General features: G+C 29.1%; 1 protein-coding gene and 1 non-coding gene across 2 annotated transcripts in view; one reads left to right on the top strand and one right to left on the bottom strand.

The window, feature by feature from the left end:
• LOC107884997 (cuticle protein 19) overlaps positions 1–19,308 on the bottom strand; it is a 242,218-nt gene that overhangs the window by 184,770 nt on the left and 38,140 nt on the right. The gene's annotated exons all lie outside the window — the stretch shown is intronic.
• Positions 4,700–4,855, top strand: LOC115033977. Its single transcript, XR_003839319.1, has one exon. It is a non-coding gene; the product is annotated as a U12 minor spliceosomal RNA (small nuclear RNA).

The raw sequence follows: 19,308 nt of genomic DNA, 5'->3' as shown, positions 1-19,308 counted from the left end.
TTTCATGTTATAAATTTGGTCTCAATTTTCAACAATGTTATATAATAATATATGAAATTCTCCCGATGCCATCTCTGTCCAAACATGCTCTCTGAGTGACATCAAGGGTATCATACAGTCCCTTACACTGCAAAAGTGGCAACACCGTTGGGCTTCCTCTCAAACAAAACTCAATGAAATCAAACTTTCCATTAACCCATGGCCAACTTACCTTACCAAAAGACGTCACGAAGTTGTAATTAATAGATTAAGAATTGGACATACTTGGTTTACACATCGTCATCTCATGAAACGAGAAGATCCAGACCTATGTATAACCTGTGGGGAACCCCTATCTGTTAAACATATCCTCCTATACTGTCGAAACTACGCGGACGCCAGAACAGCCTTAAACATACCTGAGCATCTATATGAAGCACTTGGACCTGATCACGAAAACACCATCAAAATCATAAAATTTCTCAAAATAACCAAATTGTATAACCTTATCTGACATCTTTATTTTTATTTTTTTATTTTTTTCTCTCATTTTTTATTCTCCTTTTTTTTATTATTATTATCTTTCTCTCACTACCTACGATGTACTCATATAATCTAACCCTATAGTTTATAAATAATTTACATTGTACTTAATACTTATAATGTCTTTTAGAACCTAATTTAATATTTACATTGTGCAATAAGCCAATAACCTTAGCTGTTGCGGCTTTAACTAAATAATAAAAAAAAAAAAAATATATGAAATATTTTGCTCGAGGGAAGCGCTATAAACGAGTTATTTTTTTCCTTACAAAACTAAAATATAATAATAATATGATTAGGTATGTTTAGTGCGAAAAGTATGGCGTTGACTCGTTTCGGATATTATGTCATGCTTATTGTGTTCAATCTCGTACCTACAGTTGAAAATCTATTCGATTCAAAACCCTATATAGCATGTTTGTAATGATCGACCGATTGGTGCACTTACAATGGTAGTGTTCGATTAAATTATTGTAAGTTACCGTGTCCCTATTATCGTATATGGATATAAAATATTGTACAGGTGCCTACATGGCTACATTGTAAAATCACAACAATTAAGTATTTTACATTCGTCGTTTTACCAGACAACGGTTGTTGGGTTCTAATTCCACGATCGTGCAAATGCATTCATTATGATACTAATGACTCTGTGGTCTCAGAAGTATTTGTTCGAATTAAATAGTTGAATCAATAAAAATATGTTAATAATAGTTTATACTTTTATAGATATTGCTATTAGTTATACATTTAGGTACTAATACATAATATTACATTCAAATGCTTTCAAAATTATTCAATACTTTAATTGAAAGCCTATGTAATTACAAATGTAATTTATTTTTCTTTGAACTTTTATATTGTTCATTCATTTGGTACCTACCTACCTATCCAACTATTAATATCGTTACAATAATATTATAATATATCCAATAAAAAAATTTACCGTTTTAATATTAGCATATTTTTGTTTAAAAGTATAATAATATAATAATGATGGTAGTATGGTACACATGCCTATTATACCTTCATGTCAGTGTCAGTTTATTTTGTTAGTGCCATAGTATAATATTATGTCTAAATGTGTGGTGAAAACGAGAAAAATAATCTTGAAACGCAGCCATACGTTTCTGATCCCCTGGTACTAATGTACTACATTCCACATACATACACTGATACACATCAAAATATATACAATAATTGTATCATGTAATTTAATATATTATTAAAACTAAGTATATGGGACAAGAAAAAGTAGTTCATAATATTCGTATCACACCCATCCAATCCCTTAGGTCGTAACTCAAAATTAATGTGATTCCTAAAGACTTTCGGTATTAGCATTATTACTATTATATTTTGACAATAATATTCTTCAAAAGTAAAAAAATTAATACTAATTCCATACGGCACGCGCCATCTAGCGGTACGTTTAGACAACATAATTTTATATTCAAAGCAAAATGGTGTAGTAAGTAGTTCACTGAGAATAATAAATTATAGTACAATAATAATATGTAATAATAATTTTTTATAATTGGTAACATTATAATAAATTATAATTGTGTATTTATGACTTATGTATAAGCTTTACCTTACCTACTAATTATTACAATTTACAATATTATCAAATCAAAATATTTTATTAAAATTTGATGTATTTGAATATAATTTAGAAATAACAAATATAGGTACCTATACAACTATTTCTGAACGATAGTTGTTGTTATAATTTATAAACTATTGACATATTGTAGATACTACAACAGGTGTCAAGTGCCCATCAGTTCGGTTTATACTTACCCACATAATATTATTACCTATCTAAAACGTCGTCAACTTAGACGTAGACCTGTAAGATATTTCAATATTTATGTTACCTAACTATCCGAAGTAGGCGGTAATCTTGTTCGGGACTTCCGAGTTCCCCGAATTGTTGTTAACTAAAATCATTGAAGGTATGCATCGGAATATTTAATAAAATGGGCATCCCAGACACTACCCGTAGATATGAAAAGTGTGGTTTTATTCGGGTTTTGTGGTTCGGGTTATAATTTTGATAGTAGCTCTCATCATTCCGCGGGTTAGGTTGACGGGAATGCGTTATGTTTGAGAAGACGTGTTGTAGTTACCTAAATAGTTTTTTTTTTCGAAATATTGTAGCTAAGTACAACTCCTTAGGAAAACTCCTTATTTCATATAATAATAATAATATACTTCGAACTATAGTTAATATGATATTATAGTTCGTAGTATATTATTATTATTATTAGGTATATGAAATAAGGAGTTGTACTTGGCTACAATATTTCGTATACTTATACGCTAACCTATAGGCTTTCAAATTAATTATGATTTGCTCGTGCCTTTTACGAATGATTGTTTGTTCAGATTCAGGACGAGATCTTGCTTGAATTTCAGAGCTATTTTTATAGAGTGGTAAGTATCTATACCCGCCGAGTACAGACTGTAGTATAATATCTGTATACCTATACTTATATTGTTCATTTTAATTAGTTATTCAGCGTCACCCAAGAACGTAGGTTAACGTACTTATATGAGAAACAATACTGATTACAACTATAGTGATTATAAATAATTATAATCATTGATTTAATAGTTTAGTAATTTATTTACCTACATTATATTATTATGTAAAATAGATATCGACGAATGTATAAATCATTAAACAATTTTAAATGAGATTGGTACTTATTATTATGTGTGCCAACTGAAAAATGAATACTAATAACTTGATGTATGCTGCTATAATATAATTGATTATTATACAACATAAAATGTCAAAGAAAGACACTAAACACTTTCTGTTTATTACGTATATTATTGAAATATATTCCACACGCGGGTATTAACAAATTAACTACCTACCTACAAGTCTTACAATCGGTTCGACCGTATCTGCTTGCAGTAAATATTAAGGACGACGGTTCGAATTTCAAAATTTAAATATTTCAAACACGACAGTCTGTGTAGGAGTAAGTATAATATTATTATTATAGTAGCTATATCTATTATTTTAAACAGATTTACGCAACTTTTCTGTAACAGTAACATATTATAACAAGCAGGCCTAAGTATATTATATTGTATACTTCATAGTCCATTATATCATTTATTTTTACAGTACAGTGCGAATTACTAGTCCAGTTTTGATTTTGTCGAGAACTTGCGAACAGTCATGATCACACTGCATGTCTGCATGGCGTGATTTATATTTTTAATATTGTAGTATTAAGTCAATTCCGACGTTTTCTTTTGTCTAGACTTTTAATTTCGTTACAATATACCTACCTAATTCATTGCCATCGTCTCAAAACTTTTTTCAAAATATCCATCATCGATTACTTAATATAATGTTATAATGCATAATATTGAGTTGTCTCCATTTTTACAATGGTACAGCCATAGTAAATTCGCGTTCACAGGAACGAATATAATAAATTATTACAATAACAAAATATAATATAGTATTATTGTGTTGTTAGTTTTTTAACATTAGATTGGATTGACATATTATTATCACCAAACTCGAAAGTTAAAAGTAAGAACAATACTTTCTGATTTTGAAAATATTTTTATTCTTATCAGTATCATAACACATGAGCATTTTTATATCGTAATAATTTGCATCATCGTGATAACTTACTGTCTTAAATAATTGAAATACCGCAACAGTAAAAAAAATCAACCTCAAAGATTCACAATTTAATTCACAATGTCTAACATAAATTTCCAAAGACACTAAATTGGTTATTAATTATTACTGAACACAAAGTGGCCGTGTGTATAGTGCGCGTTTACAACACTCGCGGGCGTGGCGACCTCTTACCCAACAATATTATTTTACGCATTTCGTCGAGCCGCGACGGCCGTCAGTCGGGTGCCACGTCGACGGCAGATGGCGCCGATGACCAAGCGGCGTCCGGACCGAGCGCGAAACACGTTCGTTTTCCTACCGCGGAACGAACGCGGACAGCCATGGCGCCGCGAACAGCCGAGAATCGCATCGCGCACGTGGCCCGCCGAGCCAAAGGTCGCCGCGGATCGTTGGCGGACCGATCGGGTGCGCGAAAAGGCACAACGCCACATCGGCACTCTGCGTCGGAGCCGCAGCGCGGACGGTCTATAAGGCTGGGCGCGCGCCGATGGTACGATCGTGCCTTAAACTAATGAGTAAGGAAAATTTACAAGCCTTGGTGACGCTTGGCTTCAACAGTACAATCTGTTACCTTTAATTTTTTGAAGGGTAAAGGTCGTCCCCTTGACTGGCCCGCCTACTTTGCGGGCTAGTCGGGCGATAGCGATCTGCCCTATGATTGACGAATAACACTTTCCGTAAGTGGAACGATTACGATCGTTCACCGTTGTCTACTCGACACCGGCGGATGCGATGATAATGAAAAGAATTCTTTCGCGCGTGTTCTATGCGCTGAGCGCTCGTGTTTTACCTCACGATTGATGCGTATAGAGGGCATTCATGAGCAAGCAATAATATTATCACGACTCTCACGCTATTGTTGCTGTTGTCGTTGTCATGATACTGTTGATTCACTGTTGCAAGTAGAGCCATCTGGTGGATGGGATTCTAACTGTGTTCATGCGCGTCGTGTGCCGCGTCAATTTTTTTAAACCGTTTTCTCCGATGTGCAAGTACAATAATTATAAATACCTAATATTATGTAAACACATTATTAATAATCTAAGACCAGACGCGAATGCGACTTTTTATTTCGCGTTCCAAAACGTATAAGTTATAAATCTGAATCAAGTTAATATTGGATTAACAAAATGTTATTTTGCAAGGTTCGTGGTTTTCGGCGTTAAACATAATAATATTCAATCAAAATATACCTACGTGTTTTCATATCATTAATTATTACACAGGTATTATTTGGTACTATATAAATATATAATATTTATAATAATTAATATTATGTACCTAGTTTTTATTACTTTATCAATTTCGTAGGTCTTGGGTAGTGGAACTCAATTTAATAATTAATATGGTGTAATGAACATAACGATGATGCGTGACAACCAAATAATTAAACGGCTGTGAGATAAAACTCTTTTAATTTAAAGAAAAAAACTTAGACGTGTCATAAGAGAAAACATTTTAATAAGTATTTGTAAATAATAAATTGGAATAAATTGTATGTTTTTGAAAATATAATTTAACTTACCTACATTGAAAAAATTGTTTTTCTCCAATATTATTAATTTATCAAAAATATAATTTTAGAAGTTTTTGCACATTCCGGAATTTAAAGTCTTCTAGCGGTTGCTATACAAAATGCAGGTATTTTTAATAGTGTTATTAAAAATTAAATTGGGAAATAATTGTTATTTTTAAATGTTCTGTTTTACCCGCTGCATTGCTTGACTAATAATTAGGTACTTGAATAACAATAATATTTTATTCGCATACCTATACCTATAGGCTATAGCTGATACATTTTTAATATTACCTACGAATTATTATAATTTAAATTTCACATAATATTGAGTATAGGTAAAACAGAAACTTATTCAAACATCGTTTATGTGATAATATAATTATGACTCAATGGGGTAAAAATGATTAATGCAACATTTATGTTGATGACAATACTATTTATGTTACTTTATGAATTTTTAAGAAAAAAATGTATTATTTCATCTTTAATATCGTACCTATCAATATCCAGTTTAAATGCCTTAATTTTAATATTATTGTGAATTACGGACGAACAATTTTTTTTGTACCAGTGATCATAATAGTATAAATACTTGGTATTTAGTGATTACCTATAATCTTAAGTATGTTTGATGAATATATTGTAATGCCTATACTAGTATATCTGTATAATTTTTAGTAAAATTGAGGTTATTGGCAATTGCATTAGCATACCTACCTATATTATTGTATATTATTACAGTGAGGGCATATTAAATTGAAATACAGTTTTTATAGATATAACACCGTACATAGGTACAACACAATAACCGTGTTTTTGCATTTAAAAATGTAATACATAACAGCCCTTATTTGTTTCATTAGAGTCCGTAGATACAGCCTGAAGTAAATAATATAATGTAATATGTACCTATTATTGTATTATTTATAATAATTAAATAATTATTTATTATGAGGTTTTGTAAAAAGAATAAACACACATTTAATATGTAGTGATCAAATATTAAAATGTATGCAATATAAATTATTATGAAACTTTCATTATACTATATTGTAACACCATTATCTATAACATTAAACAAAAGGTAGGTATAATATGTATTACAACACGTGTAAGAGGTAAAGAAAACTTTTAACAGAGCAGTAAAAAGTGCATAATATATAAATAGTATATAAATTATAATTATTATAATAAAGTGACGATGATTTTTATCCACTTGTTGTTCGCCGTTATGGCGCCGCGCCAAATTTCAAACGAAATCAATTAGACAAACCTACCTAGCGAAAAAAATTATAATATTAATAATAACTGGTATTTTTTTCATTTTTGCTTAGCACTTTGCGCGGTAAAATTCTTATATACGGGTCAACTAATTTAACCTGCGGTTAAGTATTTGACATGATTTTAATATGTGTAATATTTCACATACACTCGACTGTTGTTTATATATTTTTATATATTTATATCGTTTAATATTATTATAATATGTATATTACGAACCGCTGAGCTGCAGTACCTACCTACCCACCTATATAACAACATTTTAATAATACTTGAATATTACTATCGGCCAAAGCGTATATAGGTAATAGCTGCAGGTATAATATATCATTATAAATATTATGTACAGCTAATAGCTATACTATATTATCAAATATGAGTACAAGGTTCCTTTAAAATAATATGTATAGGTAGGTACACTCTATTTATCAAAATGTATTAACATTTTTATGAACAATTTTTGCATAATATCTAATATTTGAAGTGCATGTTATTATACAATATACCAGCGACATCATAGATTACAAAATAAAACTTTTGATGCAAAAATACAATATGATAAAAATAGTAAAAAATTACAATGTTTAAACAAAAGTGTTATTTTGTCATGATACTTAAAATTAAGTATGCAACCAAAATATTTCCAAAATCATTCGAGATTGTTTTACAGATGACGAGTGTTTAATGTTAAAAGAATCATATCGTTTGCACAATGAATTACCTATATTTACCCACACGCATTCCAATATTCATAATAATTAAAAAATATTAAATAATATACTATTAATATAGTATTAAGTTTTAGTACCTATTACGTGGCTACGCAAAGATTAGGTAGGTACTTGTTGGAAACCTGTTCTTTCTATAGACTATAAGTAACACAATTTATTCATTAACATTATTATTAACAATATTTTAAACCTCTATATACCTGTAATTAAATCATGTTAATAATATATATTAGTTCGGGTATTTCGGTAAGTTAAGTCGAGACTTTTGCAACGACGCAACGTTTAAATTTGGACACACCTACGTCCAGTATACAGTTATCGCGGGCACGGTGATCAGTTTCTCTGCAATCTGTATAGGTACCTACCTAGTTGTTTTTCGTGTATACCTACACACAAATCAGATGCCAATAACATCATTCTTGTCATTCCCTCCGCAATGGCTTAACGGTTTACGCCCCTACCGCGGGTTATAACATGCACTTGGTTGTTAGAAGGCCGATGTTTTGGAATTGTTGTTCGTTGTTACCACTATAGTGGTAGCCGCAGGGCTTAAACTGTTACCCTGCAGTTTGACGGCACAACCCAACGCACACTGCTGTGACTGAGCTCGCAGTGGCAGCACACATCTGACAACTGTCAGATCCAAGTAATAGAGATTCACCTGTGTGCGTATAAATAGGTAAAATAGGTACCTAGAATATTATATTCTGTTGAAGTTATTTTTTTACATTTTTTTTTGTGCGTGTAAACAATAATACTGAGTTCAACCGAGCAATGTAGTAATGTTGGTTTGTTGGTTTACGATGAAATTGAATTACTTGTAAGTTTTATCTTTACAATGTATGGACTGTGGACTGTGGACATCATACAATTTTTTTTCGAGTGGAAATAGTTGTGAAAAAGATTCGTTGAACTGTCAATGTATTTAAATTATTAAAATGATCAGAAATCGAGTCTGTCATCTGTGTGTATGGTACTTGAGAGGTATTTTTTCAATTTTATAAAAAACGTGTGCATTGTTTCGACTTTTAAACGTTAATTCTAAACTACGTAACGTGTTCCTTTTGCCATGTCAGGATAATAAAATAATGTTAATTTCTAAAATGGTATATAGAACGCCATCTACCGTACGATTTCACCGACCTCAACGAAAATTCACGCGCCGTACAGGTAGCAGGATGTGTTCTGAAATTCGACCAATGATGATGTTGACAATAATAATAATAATAATAATAATAATAATAATATTATTCTATAATGATATAGGGTATAAATAATTGAAGGGTGACAATCCAAAACGTACTATTGCCAAAATTTTGAAAATCGAGTTAAACATCGATTTACATGGGGAAAATGTGAGGAATTCGATTTTGCAGTCCGAATCAAGTTTATATTATTGCCCATGTTATTTGTATTGGGGTATACTTGATATCATTGCAAAACGTGGTAGGTATCTATTGCCGCGCAATAATGCGTTTTGCATCAACAGAAATAGGATCAACTTTAAAACGTGCTACCTATTGCCATTACCTTTTCAGTTTTCAAAACCTGCAATACCACGTTTGGTATGACACCAATTTTTTAAAGCATTAAAAATAATGTTTACAATTTAGGTGGATTTATTTTGACACTGTCAATCGTTTACTTTTTGGTTTTTACATATCCTAAATAAACTTATTCAAAGTGTTTATAGTCGTCAGGATATGTGTTACAGTTGTCCTTAATTTGTGAACATTTTGGGTTTGGCAACCTTTTGAATTTCCACCTTTTAATTATAATATTAAGATTATGTTATTTTCAGTATTATGTAAAAGAATATTATTTTCTATTTCTGTGATCGGCATCAAAGTCCAATATTCGGAAACAGGAGTAATTTAGATGAAAAATACTCATAGTATAATATAGCCATAGTGCATGCAATTAGGTTTTTATCATATCTCCGTGTAGAAGCTGTACCGATGACTACCATATAACAACGTTGAGCTAAACATGAGCAATCTAGACTAGAAGTAATTTTGAATACTGAATGATGTACCTAAATACCTAATAAATATTTTGTTCCTGTAAGCGCGATTACAATTTATTGAACAAGATTTAACAGTTCAAGGAGCTCGGAGAACAAAATGTTTCTAGTGTGCAACGTTTTTATCACTGTTAAAAACCATAATAGTAATTAACTGTCATAGTTATTAAATTAATGTAATAATACATCACTGTGTACGACGCGTCGTGGTGAGAAGCGATACGACTAATAGGACGACCGACGAAGGACGTAGATCACCTGCTGGTAGGTCACACTATTCACCAGCTGCTCCTGGTCTCTGCAGCTGTAGTAGTGTGGCGTATTTACGGTGGGTAGGTAGAGGAAAGGTGATGTATTAACCCTATGCATTTAAAAAAAACATATATATTTACACTCGTATTTTGATATTCCAATAAAATATTTGTTCATAGATCAATGGTGTATTTACTATCTTATAATGCAGAAAAAACACGAATCCGCAATAGTTGGCGATATTTTGTCTACGAATGTCAACAAAAGAATAACAAAAAATTCTTCAAATACCGAATGTCGATTCTGAGAAAATAAACATGAGATAAGTACTGTACACTTATATATAAAATGCAATTAAGTATAGTTATTATATGATAGTTATAGTCTGACTAGCCGAACGATTACGTACGGGTATACGAATGTACCTAATGGTGTATGTATCACTGGAAATGGAATATCAAAATTATGCCAGATTAAGTCATTGCGATGAGTTAAGTTTAAAAAATAGAAAGTTGGAATTTGTATTAGGTATTATAATGTTAATGAGTAATGACTTTGGCCATGTATGAACAATATATTTATAATTTATAAGTATAATAACTAACATAAGTAATGTTTAAAAGCCACATACCTAATACATATATTTTGTAATAGGTAATAAATTATTCTGTTTTAGCAAAAAATATCAGAAAGTATAAAATGTATCATGTTAAAGTAATCCATGTTAGGAGGTGAGGTGGACATCCCCTCGAGTTATAGTGAGCTCTAGATAAATACATATCAGTCATATTCCCTTCTCCGAGACAAAACCCTACAGCCAATTTGCTGCAGTTCCTATCTTGTTTTTTTTCTGTCACTAGGGCAAACGCTATAATTTTAAAAACGCAAATACATAATATACGCTGTCCATTTTTTTACACAACAGTCACCTCATAACGAAAATAATAAACGATAAAAAAAATTAAATTATTGTACCGTAAAAAATAAACAAATATTGACGCCAGTGAAACGCATTTCGACGCGCCGACGCGTATGTGTCAATACAATAATATCATTATTGTGGTAATAACGCATTGAAAATAAACAATATATGAAACTTACCTACATCGATCGAGTATAAATTTAGATAACTAGTACATTACTAGTATGTATTACTAGCAGCTACGCTGCTGTTATTATTTAAATAATTACCGTGAAATGCAAACAGCTTCATCGATTTTCTGCAATCTATTTTACCATAATAATAATTATTAAAAATATTGTAAAATCATAAATTACAAAATGTAATAAAACGCGCATGACTTAATATTTTGAAACGCCTCTAAAACCTAATGCCAAATTCCGGATTTAATGCGACATTACGACGTTAACGATCAATTTTCTCTCGCCGTTTTTTTTTTTTTATTTTTACACGGAAAACCATATATTATATAGGTATACTACGAAATATATTATTATTTATTATTATTATTGCGTATATACGAGCAAAACAATTTGCCCGAACAATATGTCCACATGGCATAATATATACCTACCTAACTATGTAGTTGAAAACTCACAGCAATAAAATACCTATACACGTGTACCTACCCTGCTGCAGGAACCCTGTGTATATCAGTCGATTATAATATCACAACACGATAAATAAAATATCGTTGTACACTTATACCTACTTATATGTATTATATGTGTTATGTGTATTAGTTTTGGGACATTATGTTTATTTTGTGTCGGATAAGCAACTAGCGGTGTGACATTTGCCAACTAGATGGATCACCGTGAAAAACTGTTGTGTAGACATAAATTCATACAGATTATATTATTATATTATTATGTGTCTATAGAAACCCCTCAACGTTGCAGAAAATGGGCCCTTCATTGAACAATGACTTAATATATTATTATATTGACGATACTCATTATATACGCTGTAATATAACATATAACATGTACGAATATAAACGTACCTATAATATATATAACGTCATGTACGAACGATAGGAAAATTCATAGCTATAGGTTAGTCGTAGTTTGAATAGTTTGATGCGTATTAAGTATAAACTATTTCACGATATATTTAAGTGCTAAAATATGCTTAAAAATCATGTTTTTATGCAGTACGAAGATGAATCTTAAATACTAAATTTAATACGCACTCATGGTCGCGGTAAGCTGATTAGTTGAGGTTGGGATTTACATAGGGAGTAAGCACGTTATTGATTTAAAATATATATAATTATAGTATAATAGGTACGTACAGTTTTTCAAATTTTCCTTTATTTTGAAAATAACTTAAATACTTAATAACTAACACCAGAGTGTCGATTTTAGACTCTGAGTGAAACGATGAATGTATTGATTTTACAATGATGTGTGTTTTTTTTTTATTTTTTATTTTTTTTTGTGTCTGTCGTCACCTTTTAGGGCAGTAAAAGTGCTTGGATTTTCTTCAACAGTATCTTTTATTCTTTTCTGATAGAAAAGTGAATCTAGTTGTTACTTTGGGGGGTCAAAAGTAAAAATTGTCCAGTAGTTTTCAAAAGTGCCGTGAAAAACAAAAGAAAAATTAAGAAAAAACGGGAATTTTTATGCAAAATCTGCTTTAGAGAAAATCGATTTTGGTTTTCGGTGTTACTCTAAAAAAATGACCGTAGATACGTGAAATTTTGACTGAATGTTTATGTCAACATTTTCTATACACCATGCCTTTTTTAAAATAATTTGACTTATTTTGAGCTGTTTAGGAACATTTTCAGTTTCCAATTTTTTTAGTTTTTTATTCTATAAATATTAATAAGACTTTATTTGTTGGGTACAAAAGCTTGAAAATTTAATAGAAGGCTCCTACTATATTATTACGATGACATTTGAAAAATATTAAAAATCCATAGTCACAATTTTTTTTTATAAGCATATAAAGTTCAAATATTAACAAAATACGTAAAAATGACGAAAATTTCCAAATTATTTTGAGTTAGAAATTCATAAAAAATTTTCTTTTTAAATCCAAGATTTGAAAATATAAAGAAAGATCCCTCATAAATTTGTCTACCTTTTAAAAAAAAAAAAATTCTATAATAAATTCAAATTAAATTTTTATGAGTGTTTGAAATTCATATTTTTACAACATTTGATATTCACTCTATTTCTCATGTAACGATTTCCTTATTTTGTTGTAATTAAAATACGAATGACTGTAGATACTTGAAAATTTCACTGAATGTTAATATTTTCATTTTCTATACAGCATACAATTTTGAAAATAATTTGACTCTTTTTGAGCTGTTTACGGACATGGTCAGTTTTAAATTTTTTTAGTTTTAGATTCTGAGTGAAACGATGAATATATTAATTTTACAATGATGTGTGTGTGTTTTTTTTTTTTGTGTCTGTCATCACCTTTTAGGACAGTAAAAGTGCTTGGATTTTCTTCAACAGTACCTTTTTTGATAGGAAAGTGAATCTAGTTGGTACTTTTTTTTTTTTGGGGGGGGGGGGGGGGGGGGGTGTTAAAAGTAAAAATTTCCCAGTAGTTTTCAAAAGCTACGTGAAAAACAAAAGAAAAATGAAGGAAAAACAGGTATTTTTACGCAAAATCTGTTTTCGAGAAAATCGATTTTGGTTTTTGGTACACTCTAAAACAAATGACCCGTAGGTACATACAATTTGGACTGAAATGTTTATATTAGCATTAATCTATACACCATTTCTCACGTAACGATTTTCTTTATTTTGTTGTAATTTAAAAAACGTATGACTGTAGATACTTGAAAATTTCACTGAAAATTTATATTAGCATTTTCTATATACGATAAAATTTTAAAAATATTTTGACTCTTTTTGAGCTGTTTACGGACATTGTCAGTTTTCAATTTTTTTAGTTTTTATTTCTATAAATATCAATTAAGTTTTATCTATTGGGCCAAAAAGTGTAAAAATTTAATACAGGGCTCCTGATACATTGTTACAATAGCAGTTGAAAAATATTACAAATACATAGGCACAATTTTTTTTTATAAGCATTTAAAGATCGAATTTCGACAAAATTTATCAAATTTAAAATTGAATAATTATTCCGTAAATAAAAATTTATAAAATGTTCAAATTTTATATCTAAGGATTGAAAATTTGAAACAAGATTCCACGTAAGTAGTTAATTCTGTTACCAAAAAATCTAAAAAATACATAAGCACAGTTTATTTTTATAGTCATTTTAAGCTTAAATTTGGATGAAATTGCATATTAAAAAACCTGAAATAACTATTTTAGTTATTTTGTTGTGATTGTATAATATTATTCGTGGGTACTTAAAATTTCTAAAGTATACTATTATATATCTATGATAGTACCACGATTTTTTGTTGATGTATAACGCGTTATAAGTACCTAATGGATATTGTGATATGATTAATTTGGAATTTATTATAGGTCAATTTTTTTTTTAATACCATAGATATGTATATCATATATCTTATACCTAGACTTACATACCATCTCCGCTCAGAATCGTTTTTCTTATACAGTGATATTATATCATTGAATTCAAATTTAATACTATCCACTATACAGTGACCCACTTGTAACCTAGGTACTGCACAGCAGAGCGACATCCACTTACCCACCTTTTTATAGTATGTATTTGTCATTGTTATGAAATATAAATTAATTTATAAATGTATAATATAATATTAATTATATTGGTATTTACTAGATACTTTAAGTGGGTAGTTTCAATTTTTTTTATCGATCGTTATATTCTAATAAAATATGTTAAAAATAGTGTATTACTATAATATGTCTTTAGCGACGTTAATTATCTCTTAATAGACGTCTAAAAGTTTTAAAAGCATGACATCTTAAAAACTTTCAATTTGAATACTGATATTATTATACTTAGGTCTTCAGGACTGCAACTTTCTGTCCATATTATCTTATAAATAGTTTTAAATATTAAGGAGTTCAAAATTTAATTTTAAAGTTAAATTAACTTAGCGAATTCATTTTAACAAGCGTTCTACTTTTTATGTAAGAAAATGCGTATGGAAAAAAAAATAATATTTTGTGTTTTAATGAAAATACAATTGAAAAAAATCGTTCACTTTTTTAAGTCAGGGCCGGAGTGGCATAGTGGTCACGTAGTTGGGGACGACTCACATAGTCATCGGTTCGATTCATAGCAAAGTGCAAACAAATATTTTGTGATTCTGCGCGATCACCAATTTCCCGTGCTATTGTCCGATAGCGTCATTCAGTTTTCCACTGGGAGTGAAGACCCCACATATTGTCTCCTCTTGGATAAGGGGTGTAGTATCATGCATAAAGTGATATATACATAGATAAATACATAGATCACATGATATCCTCACTACCCACTTGTGATAAGCATCGACAAAGACCTTGAGGTCGTTCCTATAAACCAGTGGTTTTCAAACTGGGTGCCGCGGCACACTGGTGTGCCGCGAGTATGCACTAGGTGTGCCGTGGTTTTTCCATAAATTACCGATTGCATTGAATTGCGATATAAGAAAATAAATGCTTTCAATCTCTATGGATTTGATATATATTTATATATTAATAAATCGACAGTTTGTAGGAATAAAGTGATTAAGATAAGTAATAAATTAATAGTCGAGTCCATCACATTGTTAGAAGTAAAAATGAATAAATATTTTCCAAGTATTAATATTAAAAATTATGACTGGGTACGAGACCCTTTTAATGTGTCTATTAGTGACTTGGTTGATTTAAAACTTGTTGAAGAAGAAAATGTCTGTTCAATTAAAAATGATCGAACATTGCAGTTGAAATTCAAAGAGTTCACTCTCAATAAATTCTGGATATATGTTTCTAAAGAATATCCAGAGATATCTATAAAAGCACTGACTATTCTTTTGCCGTTCTCAACCTCATATCTTTGTGAACAAGGGTTTTCAGCGCTTGCGAATATAAAAAATAAAAACGAGAAAAACTAAATTCAGTGGAAGAAGAAATGAGGGTATGTCTGTCCACTATTCGTCCAAGAATTAAAAATATTTGTAACGCCCATCAGGCACACATTTCTCATTAAATGTACCTATGTATAAACTACACTTTTTTTTGTAAATAAATTTAATAACTAATTATACTGTAATTGTAATATTAATAAATAAATAATAAAAATTTCTAATTAAATGTATATAAAATTATAATTAATTCAAAACAATTTTGTTCATCTAAAAAAATGTCAGTGTGCCGTGAAAATTTTTTGAAGTGTACGGTGTGCCGTGTATAAAAAAAGTTTGAAAACCACTGCTATAAACGAATAAAAAAAAAAAAAACTTTTATAAGTATTAATACTTTAAGCGATTGTTGTACACATTTAATAAAGGATACAAATAATTAACAAAATAAATTAAACAAATTAGGTATAATTTCAGAAATAAGTCATTTTATTATTCTCTTAAATCTAATATATAAAAAAATAGTTCTATTATAATAGGTAACAATGAAAGAGAGAAAAAGTTTTTTATTTCATAATATTTTAAATATTTAGGAATCTAATGTATATACTATATAGTTTCTTTAAATGTTTAATAGTGTTACTATTGGAATACAATATTGTAAAGCAATATATTTCAATTTAGATATCAGTAAATAAATTAAGCTTTATTTTAATAATAAAGCACAATAAGTACAACAATAAATATTTTTTTTTATACGTTTTACTTATATAATAATTTTGTGGCTGCCAAAAGGATACGATGGAATTTCTCTTTTTATAACAGTTTAATAATAAAGTATAGTTAGTAGGTAGCTTATTCTTATTGTTAACATTCAACAATGTTTGGAGCTTGTTGATAATATTTGAGAAGGATATTACACAAGAATAGTTACTAAAAGTAGCTAAGAAAATCCGCATAAAAAAATCAGATGCCTATTATTATAGTATAGTTTGGTTTTGTTCGAAAATTCCACCAGAAAACTGCTACACCTACATAATATTATATATGAAATATAAACGGTAGGTACATTTGGATGTACGTGTGATGTTGAATGTTGTAAAAATATATTTTTACAGTCACTTTTATCTTTTATTATCGAACTTGAATTTATAAAAATATTATATATAAAAAAAAAGGTGACGTTCAATACATTTCATAATTATATTTACTTTTTAAAAGTGTTATTTATTTTTTGTTATTTTATGATGATGTTGTGATAGGTAATTTTATATGGATATGAAATGCTTGTATTGATACAATTAATAAATACAAACATTTTTGGACGATAAAAAATATATATATTTTTTTTTGATCGAAAAATATTACTTATTTAGGTATGACATAAATTATACACAATATAATTGAAAGTATAAATTCCATTCACAAAGTAATTTTTTTTATCGACATGTGAAAATGTATTTTTTTTTTTTTTGTCTATAATTTATTGTGTTAGAAGTGACATGTATCATAATGAATTATTTCATATACATAATATCACGAATATATCTGGACTGAGTAACAGCTCATTCAATTAAACTTTGCACTTAAAAAATACACAGTTATACAGAATAGATTACACATATATACATTAGTTTTGATCTTAACGACGACAAACAAATTAAGCACCATCGAGAAATTCATAATACTATAATGATATAATAAGGGTAAGTACCTAAGAAATTGTGTACACAGCATTTTCTAAATCAATGTGTATAGGATCGAAAGCATGGTTCAAATAAAAAGGGCTACTCGTCGTAAAAAAATATTTGTTTTAAGCTTTTTTTCAATCTCGATTTATGTGTGCAATAATCTTTTTCAAAATTTAGGTTATTAATATATTGTATGTTTGTATGAAAAAAGTCATAGGTTTATAATTATAATGAATAATGATGAATACACATTGAAAAATTTTCTCCGGTAACGTTATGTGATATTAGGAGATAGCTGATAACAGCCTAAAAAAAATAATGATATTATTACTTATTTGTAAAGTAGAGATAATATATAGTGGCAATTAAAAATAATACCGTTTGCCAATGTAGATACGTTTATATATTTTGTTGTTGGGAATCCGAGATATATTTACCACTCGAAGACAAATTGTCAGATTGTTATTTGTATGCAATATTTAATGCTATTATATTATGTCTTATTATTCAATTATTCAAATAGTTATATGTATTTCAGCTAATGATATACTTTGAAATAAAAAGTACGCATACATCAAACACAACACGCTCTGTGCCTAAAATCCAAATTATGAAATTTCTCTAAAAAGACAATCCGTACGGGTTTGTGTATTTATATTTAATTAAATATTCTTATTTTTTTTCCATAAAAAGCAAATATGGATCACTTTAAAAAATAATATATTTTCTAAAACGACTATTTAATTCTTCAACTATTTTTTTTTTTTTATTTATGAATTTAATTCAATAACAGATAAATCTATAATTTTGCAATATTATTGTAATCATTATCATTTCCAAAATAATAAAAAAATCATAGTTGGTTTTTCGATTCCAGTATATTGAATGTACCTATTGATTAAACATATGTTGTCATAACTCATAATATGTCGCAAAAATAACATGCATATAATTTAACTGTTAGTTGTATTAATTATTAGCTGATTATTTTTTTTTTGTATTTCTCATTTATATTCTATTTGCGAAAAAATGATATCTATAACTTATAATAATATAACTATATAACCTATTGTGGACTAAAATAATATTTTGATAGTGAGTATCTATAATAAAATAAAAATTATTATATTGACGATTGATTCAATATGTAACATGGGTATAAAAAAAAGGTCATGGGATCCACTATTTCAAATCCTCCCCTTCGTTTAAAAATGCTCCTGTGCGTATAATAATTTATTTAAACTCGGCCTGGCGTAATTATACTCTTTTAAAACGATTTTCGTTTAAAACGGACATAATAATTTACTGAATTTGGCTGTTTAGACGTGTAATTTACCGCCGGCAATATATAGTATTATTTTGGACATTTTCGATCTTTGGTATACGTATCCCACAAACAGCAGTCGTTATTGATGGTGGTAGGTATTAAAAAAAAAAAAATATCGCCAAGAAACGAGGCTTATTTACCATTCGATTTGGGTAGCCTATTATTATGTATCTTATATTATTATGTAAAAACATAAAAGTAAGTATAGCTATTGATTTTACAATACTATTCATAGTTTGTATAAATTAAATTCTCCATAGATATAGATATCGTAATATAACTAGGAATATCTTATTGTAAAAAAAATGAAAAAAAAATGAATTATAAAGATAATATCAAAAACC

Source organism: Acyrthosiphon pisum, chromosome A1 (assembly GCF_005508785.2).
Source record: "Acyrthosiphon pisum isolate AL4f chromosome A1, pea_aphid_22Mar2018_4r6ur, whole genome shotgun sequence".
NCBI classification, from domain to species: domain Eukaryota; kingdom Metazoa; phylum Arthropoda; class Insecta; order Hemiptera; family Aphididae; genus Acyrthosiphon; species Acyrthosiphon pisum.
Note: the sequence above shows the minus strand (reverse complement) of the source record. Positions and strands in the feature narration are given on the sequence as shown.